Here is a 12394-nt window from a genome sequence, read left to right on the forward strand (position 1 = left end):
CTCTATCTCTTGACTAATGACTAATAGAGTAAATTTCATATCATTAAATTTACAAAATTAAAACCATGTTTCAACAGTAAGCAAACTAATCAAGCGATGACAAAGGCAACTAAAACAAAAGAACATAATTATGTTTGAATTTATAAAAAAATTTAAAATCATTTTAATTTAAAATTGTTACTATAAATAGTAAAATTCATTTTTAGTATTGTTCTACAGTGTTTAAAATCAAATAAACAAACATTAACACTGCTTGACACTGAATTCTGGCAAGTAAGTTTTCTGCTTGCCGAGCAGCATATTTTACATTTCAACTATGACTAATTTCACCTTGCCTAGCTCTATCTCTTTCATTTGGACAACAATTATTTTTGCCATTTAGAATTTACACAAATAAATTCTTCGCCTATTAATAGCCATTTCAATTTCACTGTATTCTTTAAACATACTACCAGTAGTATTACTATTGTTACAATTGGATAATAAATAAATGTAAAAGAATCTTACAAATTGTGATCTTTTCTAATTAAAGACTATATTTTAACTTAAAATTAATTGAAATCCATGTCTTTTTTTAAGTATATAAACAGAAAAGCAAAAAACCTGGAACAAACATTCTTTTATTAAAACTACTATATTTAAACAAATTAAATTAAATAACGCTCTAGGACTTTCTACATTGTTGATGGCAAAACAACAACACTTCCTGGTCTAATATTATGATCATTTCCAAGGTTGTTTACATGTTTGTGTAAGGCATCATACTGCTTGCTTCTCTGTTTAGGTTAGTTGTCTAACTGAAAGTCTATAATTGTAATACTGATATAATGTAACATGATTTCTAACCAATGTAGTACATTCAGGGTTGTGAACCATTTGATTATGCCAACCAGCATCATCCCTTAGAAAAAATAGAGAAAACCATAGGATCTAAGTTGGCAGACATACTTGATATAGTTCTAAGAGGATGACCTCTTGGGTAAATAAAAACTTCCCTGAAAGCAGGTGGAGCACCATCTTTGCCAACAAATACAACAAATGCAACATCATGTAAAAGGAGATTATAGCAACGTCTATCTTGCCCTTCAAGTAGGGTCATTTTTATAACTGAGACTGAGCAACCTTCTATAGCTGTTCGGCGAATTTCTTCATCTTCCACTTTAGCTATATTTTTAAATGCTGGAGAAAGTAGGTTCTCTTCACTAATAAAATTTTGCAATCGAAACATTAAACCATTTAAGCAAAGATCATTACCATATTGTTGCATTCTAAAATTTACTGCTGAAAGTGGATCATAGATGTATAGTTGACAATATGTCAGCGGAGCATCTTGATTTGGCCTAAGATTACATAAACGATACAATACTTTTATGACTTTAAAAATATATATATATATATATCAGCTAGGAGATGTTTGAAAAAAATTAACTTAGCTTTAGATTTATCAGATGATTTATTATGTACAGCATAATACATTTATTATGTACAACATAATACAGATGATACATCATCTGATAAATCTAAAATAAAAAGTGTAATGAATAAGTAAATAAATAAGAAAAACATTACATACAAAAAATGAAAGTCAATGTACCTTATGGAGAAAAACTATTGTGATTTACCAGAGTAGTAGTTGTTAAATATTATTATTTCATGTTAGCTTTTACAAAATAATTTATGCTGGTACTTCATGATTCCAAAATATTTAGAGCAAAATCGTTTAATAAACAGTGCTAAAGACAAAAAATCAAATTGAGATAAAACAAATTGCATATATGCTAAAGTAATTTGTCTAGGCTTTTAGTGAATGATTTAAGGGGGTGATTTTTAATAATAAAGTGTGTAACCCTCTGTTATAAGTACATCACTTGGCTGGCAAGGTTGACAAATCTTGCTCTACATGTTTACCAAATCATAGCATTTTGAAAACATGGAAACAACATAATATAAACATAAGTACTAACTATAAACACAATAAATGTGTTTAAATATGTTTAAAGTTAAATATTTACCTTATATACATATTTAAACACATTTATAAAACAATTATATAACACATATTAACACATACACAAACAATAAAAAAACACTTTACATTATTATAAAAAAACATTGATAAAACAACTATAAAGCACATATTACCACAAACACATACTTATCAAAAAAGCAAACAATAAACATGTGCAAACAAAAATTTTAAAAATGAAACAAGAAAATTTTAAAAGATTCAAAGTAAACAAAATAAATATATACAAACAATACTCTTTACCTTCATTTTTTTTTTTTCACAAGAACCGTAATCCTCATAACAAAATTTAACCTTTACATACAATAACATGTGACATGCCATGTCAGTGTTGGCACAAAATGTTAATTTATTTTTCTAAATTTTCTAAAAAAGAACAAAAATAGTTAATAGCATCACAGAAATTTCAAAGTAGTAATAACCAATTTTATGGAAAAAATTTATAAAAATTTATAGCATTAGTATAACTTTTTTGTTGCATAAAAAATAGTTAGGCCTCATCCATGCCCCTATTCTCCTTCTAAAAAATAAAATATAAGCTCAATAAAAACTGCTAAAAAAAAAAACAAAGCTAAAAGAAAAATTAGAGCAAACAAAATGTAAACGATTTTAAAAATTAAAAGGAGTGACCTTTCTACTTTATATCTAAAAAAATGTTATATATAAATTGCTATTTTCTATACTTACATCAGTTATAATATGATCTTATTGATAATTATTTAATTTAATATGATTCTTTATGAAATATTTCTAAACTAATAAATAATAATTAAATTCCAAAAGGTAAAGAGTTTTAACTCGCTTAAGAGATCTTTCTCAAATGACCGCATTCAAATGCAAATGAACGCACTCTTTCAAAGCCTAGTTACTAATGAAACGACATTAAACATTAAACGTTTCTGTAGCAATTATATTATAGATAGTTTCTATGTACGTGTGAAAAATTAATTTACAAATTGGTAATTTAGATTCATTGATTGTTTTTAAAAAGGAAACTTTTAAATTTTTTGTTTTAAATTGCTTGTTTAAGGTTGAGAAATTGTTATTAGATTTTTATAAAGTTTAGTAATTATATATATGTAAACTTTTTATTATTTAAAAAGTATGTATTTTTACATTAAATGTAAATCTTTTGAAACAATTAGCACAATTTATTTTATAAAAACAATGCTTTCAACAACAATGCTGTTTTTAATGAAATAATCATTAAAGTTAATAAAACTAATAATCAAAAAACACACACATGTCAGACCCCACACATATATATATAGATATATATATATATATATATATATATATATATATATATATATATATATATATATATATATATATATATATATATATATATATATATATATATATATATATATATATATATATATATATATATACATAGTGAATTATGAGTTGATAAACACCATGCTGGAGGTTCTAACAAAATACGAACATACACTTATATAAAGTGACTTAGGGATGAAACAGTGCCATGCCAGTGACCTTTGCAGAACACAACATACAAATACAAAAAGTGAATTATGGGTGAACCAACACCGTGCCAGAGATCCATACAGAACACAAACAATAAAAACTAAAAATCCCACTCACTAAACATCATCTGCGGTATTGTGAAGCATTTCCACTTTTTCTTTATATGTTATTTTTACCTTTTTAGTTTAATCATAAAATTTGCTTTCATATAATTTGGTTCAATAAAAACTTATTAATTTATAATATATTATGGTATAAAAAACTGATGGACATGTAAAGTATAAAGTTAGTCAATGTATACTTAGTCTGCAGTTTGGATACTGATCATTAAAGATCACTGATTCAGGGATCCGGCACATTGTGGCTCATTAAACTTTGCAAAACTATGCATAGCATGAAGTGGTTATAAAAAATTATTAACTTTTTACTTATCAAACATTTTTATTAGAATCTTGTTGAAATAAGACATAAACAAATAAAAGAAATACACTTTTTGATAAATTGAAGAATGTTTGTTTCCTTATTATACGATCATAAAATTAAGTGACACTTAATTTTATGATCGTATAATATTGTTATTAAACTACTATTAGTAATATACTAATATAATATTAATTTATAGTTAATATTAATTTATAAAAAAGATTATCAAATTTTATAAAAAAAATTATAAGAGAACAAAGTTTAGAAACTATTAGTTCTAAAAATAATTTATTTTGTCAAGACTTTTAAGATTTTTTTTTCGTTAAGAATTCTTTTCTTTTTAAAGTCAAGTTTTTTTTGTAATAGTCTCCAGTCAGTCAAGTTAAGCTTTTTTTGAAATTATTTTCATTTTTAAATGTTCTTAAAACATCTAAAAAGCCTTGGCTGAGTAGTCACAACTAAATGATATATGCATGGTCAGAAATGGAGTGAGATTGCACCGGCTTCCCGACCAAGCCTGTGTACTCTGCTATTCTTATTCTGTTTTTGGTGCATAAATGCATATATATATATATATATATATATATATATATATATATATATATATATATATATATATATATATATATATAAATTAGTAAAAAACACTTATCTAACTTTTATCTTCGACTTGAAGTTTCACCATTGCTGGATCATCAGGAAGAGTTACTAAATCTCAAAAAAAATTCAATTTATAGAAAAAAATATTTTACAGGAAGTAATAAATTATTATAAAAAATTTTTAATTACTATATTTTTTTGTTAACGGGAAGTTACAGAAAGTAATTATGAAATAATTTTCTTTGGAATGGGGATAGTTTAATTTGGTCATTTGTTTTTATAATTTTTTAAGAGGTATTTATTTTCGTGCCTACATTTAGAAATTAATTCAGATTTTTTATTTAATAAATTTTCTTGATTTAAATGAGTAATTATTTCAAATTTTTCTTGCAAACATAGCATACATTTAAGTGTTTTTTACTAATTAATTATTGCTCTGTTCTTTAAGAACATTGAGCACTCTATTTGTAAAATACACTAACATAATTTACATATATATATATATATATATATATATATATATATATATATATTGTTGTTTTGATTATGTAATAATAATCAATTTTTTCGATTTGAGAGTGATCAATATAAAGTGAAATAATCACAAAATAGATCAATAAATAATTAAAAAAGTAAGATGAAAAAAAACAACTTTTTTACGGTACTTAAAGTTTCATGCCGTTTGCGGCACTCATCAGCCATATATTTAAATCAAGAAAAAACCGTTCAAAAATACAATTAAAAAACCGTTACAAAATTAAAAAAAAACAATGGAATGAGTTCTGACGTCAAATAATAATAATAGTAATAATAATGACAATAATAATAATAAAAATAAAAAATAAAAATAATAATATGGAAAAACATCTTTTTTAATCGCCAGTGTCATATTGGGACAGAAGGAATCTGTTTCTATGTCTACACTTAGAAACAATCTCACTCCTTTTATTCAATAAATTAGTACTTTTATTATATAGAATTTCATATTTTTCGGTGAGACATAATTTGCAAGATTTAGATGTTGGATTATATGCTTTACATCGCCTGAGAATTTTCCACTTGACTATAGGGACTAAATTAGCTTCTTTTAACTTCCATACATGTTTTGAGAGTTCAGTATCATTTTTGTATTTAGCGATGTTAAATGATTTAACGTGATTAGCGTATCTTAATTTAAAAGGAGTCTCACTTATCCCAATGTAGGACTTTTCATTAGAAGATGAATCAAGATTATCAGTTGTAACAGTTGCTTGATATACAATGTTGCTTGTTAAACATTTATTAAACAACGGACAGAGATTTTTATTATAGCAGTTACAGCCCTGTTGATTAAGGTTTGTATTGTTGCATAAAATGTATTTGTTGTGCGAATTTATAATAGATTTTACACTTGGCATACAACTGTAACTAACTTTGACTGTGTTCCTGTTAAAGATTTTATGCAGTTTATTATTATTAGGAAAATGTTTGTCAATAAGTTTCAAAAAACATTTTCCCAGGTTGGTGCTGACGTTTTTACTAAATGGAGGGTTAAACCAAATGATGTTGCGGGCTCTTTTCCGTTTTGGAGTTGATATTGTTATAGGATTATATGTTAGACTACATTTATAACCAGACTTTAATAAAGCTTCATTATATAGAGGAATAGTATTTTGAAATATTTCTTTGTTAGATGAATTTGTAGACAATCTAAGTTCAATCGAACGTGGTATTTGTTTTAATATACTCGGCGGGTGATTTGAATCAGCATGGATGTAATTTAATGTATTATCAGGTTTGAAATAAGGTTTAAAAGTGCAGTCACTAAGATTTAGAGTCACGTCAAGGTAGTTTACAATTTTCATGTTGCATTGTATAGAAATCCGTAAGCCATTGCATTTAAATATTTCGACAATATGCTTTTTTATTTTTTCCATTTGAGGGCCGCTTTTATTACTAAAAACTGCCAAGCCATCGTCACGGTATAAACCAACCTCAAGCTTGTTATAAAATTTTGAAATTTGAAAAAGAAGAAATATTCCTACCAGCTCACAAACCTCTGCACCGTCGAACGCTCCCATGGAAACATCAAATAAACCGCTTGATTGCTTTATCCAAACTTGATCATTATTAAAAAGCAAAGACTTTCTTGCATGAAAAATTAGTGGTATGTTTTCTTTATTTAATGTTAGGTGTTGCTTCGCAAAATTGATAGAGTTTTTAAGAAGTGTTTCACTGATAGAAGGGTAGAAGTCAATAATATCAAAAACTAAAAATTTATAAAGGTGTTTATCTTTTATGGCCTTAAACCAATCGATAACATTTCGAGTGTTTTTCCATTGATTTAATTGTAATATATTTCTTAGGTCTGTATTAATTTTAGAAAGAATATCTTTACTAATTCTACCAACCTCGTTTTTAGCAGGATTCAATAAACGGACAGTCGGATTGTTTTCAAAATTATCTTTATGGTCTTTTAAAGTGATAAAACAATCGGAAGATGTGTTAATGTCAATTTTATTGAAAACTTCATGATTTTTCAAAAGACGTTTACCTTCTAAGTTTACTTTATTTATTATGTTTGAGTTGGATAATTTGTAGTTTGAAGTGATGGCATTTCTTAACAAGTGGTTGTAATCATTTTTAGATAGATTGTAAAGATTGGTCGTTTTATCAGCATACGTATAAGTTAGGTTAGATTTTCGAATACTGTTTATATCTTTTTTTAATTTATTTTGGAAACTGGTGTGCACCTTTCGAAACTTAATGTGTTTTACAAGATCAATGAGTTCATTCTCAAAAGCAATCATTTCTGTAATTTGTTTTGGATGATTAGATGTTTTTAATCCATAGTTATAATAAAAATTGTACTTACTATTTGAACTCTTGTTTAAAAAGAAAAACGCTTTCCATCGCATTCTTTTAATTAACGTTTCAGTTTTATCCAATAACTGTATTTTGAAGTCTTTAATGGATGGTATCGGAATGTTCTTGACTGAATATCCAAAGTTTATTTTTTCCATCACATATGCGACTTGATTAGAGTGCTCAACGTATGGAGCAAAAATATTGTTGTTTTGATTATGTAATAATAATCAATTTTTTCGATTTGAGAGTGATCAATATAAAGTGAAATAATCACAAAATAGATCAATAAATAATAAATTCGCAAATGGTGGACGCTTTTTTCAAACGGTTGAAAATAACTTTTTGAAACGAAAAAAGTAAAAGGGAAAAGAAAACATTTATAAATCAAACAAAAATAAAATCAACAAAAAAAAAGAATAAATAAACGTTTTAAAAGAAAAAAAGAAAAAGAAATATCTGTAAGAAAATAAGTAAAAAAGTAATGAAAATAGAATTTAAAAAAAAAAACGTTAATGAATGAAACATATAAAAAGAATGGCAAGAAAGAAAAAAAAACTATTTAAACATCGGAACCACGATGGGCAAATCAAGATTTTTATTATTTTTTCATATATTTCTTTAGTTTTCTTTCATATATTTCTTTAGTTTTCTTTCATATATTTCTTAGGATTATTTATTTATTTATTTTTCTTCAGTTTTTTAGCGTATATAGTTTTACTTATTATTTTTTGTTAGTCATTTATTTATTTATTTTTAATTATTATTTATTTTTAATGATATATAAATTTTTTTTATACAGTTATATATTATTTGTTTTTATTTTCATTTTAGCCATTTATCACATATGTTTTATTCTACCGTGTATTATCATTTTTTTTAATATTAAGTTTTTTTTTTTTTTTTTTTTTTTTTGTTTTTTTTTTGCTAAAGGTAATTTTTTGTTTGTAATGTTTGTTGTAACTTGTGTTTTGTTTTGATTTTCTCAGTGTTTTTCTGTTTATATTGTATTTATTTATTTGGTCTTAATATTTGCAATATATTTTGATTATTATATTATAACAACTATGATTATATTAATATATTTACTAAATCTTTATAATTTTTTTAGCAATAGCCATTTTTATGTCATTGTTAGTTGTTACGTTTTGTCAGTTTATTACTGTTTGTTACTGTAACTTTGTAAGCAAAAACGATTGCTGTATGAAAAATAATACCGATTTATTTAAATTATTATAATTACTTTATTACTATTACTGTTGTTATTATTATTGTTATTATTGTTATTACTATTATTTATTATGCTATTATTATTATTATTACTAAGATTAATTGTATATAAATAAACTAATTTTTTAAGGTATTTACTTGAGATTAGTATTTCATTACTATTTGTAAATAGCCGTGAAAATTTATTTTCAGAATATATATATGATTGATATATATATACAAACATATATATATATATATATATATATATATATATATATATACAAACATATATATATACAAACATATATATATACAAACATATATATATATACAAACATATATATATATACAAACATATATATATATAAATATATATACAGTCAAGATCAAAAGGAACAATAAAATAATGGCATATGGAGTATGCATTCTATCACTACAATAAATAGCCATATTTACCTTAGAATACTTCAAGAAAAACTTCAAACATTCATGAACATTAAAAATACCCACAAATTTCAACATGATGGAGCATCCTGAAACTAGGTCAAATTTGTGGGCAGTTGTTTACATGAAAATGGGACTGAGGCCATTGGCTACTGGCTTGGTAATTCATCCAACCTCAACCCTATTAAAAATTGAAATGATCATTTTAAAATTGAAGTCCAGAAATTGAGACCCTTATTTTTTTAATGATTTAGGAGAGAAAATTAGGCCAAAAACATAAGCTTAATAGATTTAACTTATGTTTTCTGAATATTTAAGAATGCTTACTTTATTCCAAACCATTTAGCTAATTGTTTGAAAGCATAGGACACTATACCAAGTAATAAATTGATAAGCGAACATCTACTAATATTTTATAGTTATTCTTTTTATTAATTATCATGATTACAAACATATTTTAATAAAATAAATGAATAATTTAGCAAAAATCATTTTTTTTTTATACAATGTTCCTAACTTTTGATCATGGCTATATATATCTTAAACTGTTAGAGGTCAGCATCAGGTCGGCAGAAAAAATTGAGACAAAAGGTTACAATAAAATATAGAAATGAGGTCAGCATTTTATCCTGACCCCATTTATAAGAGGTTTATATAATATATATGTGTATATATATATATATATATATATATATATATATATATATATATATATATATATATATATATATATATATATATATATATATATATATATATATATATATATATATATATATATACACACACATATATATATACACATATATATACATATATATAGTATATATATACATATATCAACATATATAAATATACATATATATACAAACAAAAATCTTTGTAGTACTTAGCTTTGCATAAAATGTCATTAATAATATCATAATGAAATAGGGAGCTTGGGAGCTTTACTACATACACTGAATGAGGGTTTTGGCAGATATTATAGACATAAGATATGAAGAACTTTCTTACAGCAAACTTAAGGCAAAAAATTTCTTTTTTTGCTGTAATAAAAGTTTTTCATTTCCCTATAATATCTATTTTTTGCTTGTGATAAAAGCAAAAAATGTCTTTTATTATTCTATTTTTGTTTGTGTTTAAGCCTGCACTTCTACTTTATTGATTGTAATTCTTCAATAAAAGTAATATAATAAAAATCTCTTACCTCCCTATAATGTCCATTTTAAACCCTGATTTACTGCAAAAGATTCAGTGAACAGAAAATTAAAAACATTACCCTAAATATTTAAAAAATACACTGTAAATATAAAACAAATAAATATTTAGAAAAAAGCAAAACAATATTTTTTTGTAGTGAAGTCATAAAATAATTACCAGCCTTGATAATGTGCAACCAAAAGCAAAAGCCAACTCTTTCCCTTCAAACCAAAATGCTGATATTTTGCTCTGAGCAACTATGGAAATTTTTTTTACAAAGATCATTACTTTATTGAAAGTTCTGTTGTTTTACTTACATCTTTTTATAAATGAGTCAAATTTTCAAATCAAATCTCAACTATAAAGGGTCAGCCCTTTTTATCATAACATTTAAGCTACTTTCTAATAATAATTGTTTTGGTTGTAGCTATTGAAATTGTTTGCAGAATGCTGCTGTTCTTGCAGCCATTCATGCATGCCATTCATGCATGCCATTCATGCATGCCATTCATGCATGCCATTCATGCATGCGATTCATGATGCCATTCATGCTGCAGATAATATGATTGCTACCATTCATTTCATAATCATTAAGAATTAACTTAAATACTCTTTCTTAAAATCTTATTCTTAAAATATTCATAAAATTATTTCTTTCTTTTGTAACTTTTTGTTTTTTGTATTGTTATTGCAAGTAATTTGCAATAACAACCTTCTTTACAAGTAACCATTAAATAATGTTGCCAAAAAGTAGCTGTCATCAGTGTTCTATTATTTTAAATTTTATATATTGAAATTTATTACACAATTAATTTATGTTGCAAATTTTTTATTTACTTATTATATTACACCACAGTTGTGGTGTAGTGGTAGAGCACTTGCTTCATAAGCGAGAGATAAATTAGTCTGTACAAGTATCAGCCACAGTATTATGTCTGCTGTTAGGCCTAGATCCTTTAAATCGAAATTACAATTGGTTCTCCTCAGTATTTCTTCATCAACGGTTTGGTTCAAAACGCCTTATACAAATCTTTTCATCTTCTGGTTTACGCGCACCCTACAATGACACTGTGATGCAGGAGGCATCATCAGTTCTTCTTCATCCACCTATTATCTTACCACCACAAACTTGTACGTTTATTCCTTATGGTGCAGACAACGCTGATATAAATTTAAGGCTTCAGACGATAATAACACGCTTCACATAATGGATATCATTCAAATTGTTACCCCGAAGAGTTCAGTTACACAGGAAGATCAAATACCACGAATAAAGGAAATTCCTTCAGCAAAAGATTTCGCAGCAAAAGCTCATGTGTCAATACAAATCTATTAAAATGATGGTGTTGTCAGTTATTGTAAAATAAATGTGCAATATTTACCTTATGAAAGTGAAGAATCAGTATCTTTACTTCAAAAAATAGATGTCATACGGTTCTATGGTAAACGCAAGAATTTATCATTACCCAGTTGGAAAGGTTTCGTTGAACGTTTAACAAGTAATATGATGAATTTTTCTAAATCCAAAATTTTATTTTTACCATTTATTCACCAACCAGCAAGTAACTACAGTACTATATACACTACTTTACTTTGTGCTTTACAAAATGCAAAAAATTATTGCTACAAAGTATGTATTATTACTTTCGATCAACCTCTGTATGCAAAAGCTAGAGAAATCGTATCTGCAGCACCTGATGGATCTGAACTATCGAAGATCGTAATAAGACTTAGAGGATTTCATTTAATTATGTCAATTATCAGATCAATAGTGGCATACAAAAGGTGCTTTCGTCAATTGATGCATCTAAGTCATTAGAAAAAATGCTCAATGGTTATTCTTATGCGAGGCTGTTAGAGCCCTTACATTACTTCAGCTCAATTTAGCAATAATAATATTAAAAGACCTACAGCAAAACTATGGATACAATATTTTAACATGGTCTCGATAGAAAAGAAGTTTATAAGAACTGAACGCATTTTTCCTAATAATAATAAACTGCATAAAATCTTTAACAGGAACACAGTCAAAGTTAGTTACAGTTGTATGCCAAGTGTAAAATCTATTATAAATTCGCACAACAAATACATTTTATGCAACAATACAAACCTTAATCAACAGGGCTGTAACTGCTATAATAAAAATCTCTGTCC

At 25.6% G+C, this 12394-nt stretch overlaps 1 protein-coding gene across 1 annotated transcript in view; it reads left to right on the top strand.

Annotated features, from left to right (window-relative positions):
• The window catches only part of LOC136078138 (transient receptor potential cation channel subfamily A member 1-like), a 124497-nt gene that overhangs the window by 44080 nt on the left and 68023 nt on the right, over positions 1 to 12394 (top strand). The window lies entirely within an intron of this gene.

The sequence above is a fragment of the Hydra vulgaris genome, chromosome 03, assembly GCF_038396675.1.
Source record: "Hydra vulgaris chromosome 03, alternate assembly HydraT2T_AEP".
Taxonomy (NCBI): Eukaryota; Metazoa; Cnidaria; class Hydrozoa; order Anthoathecata; family Hydridae; genus Hydra; species Hydra vulgaris.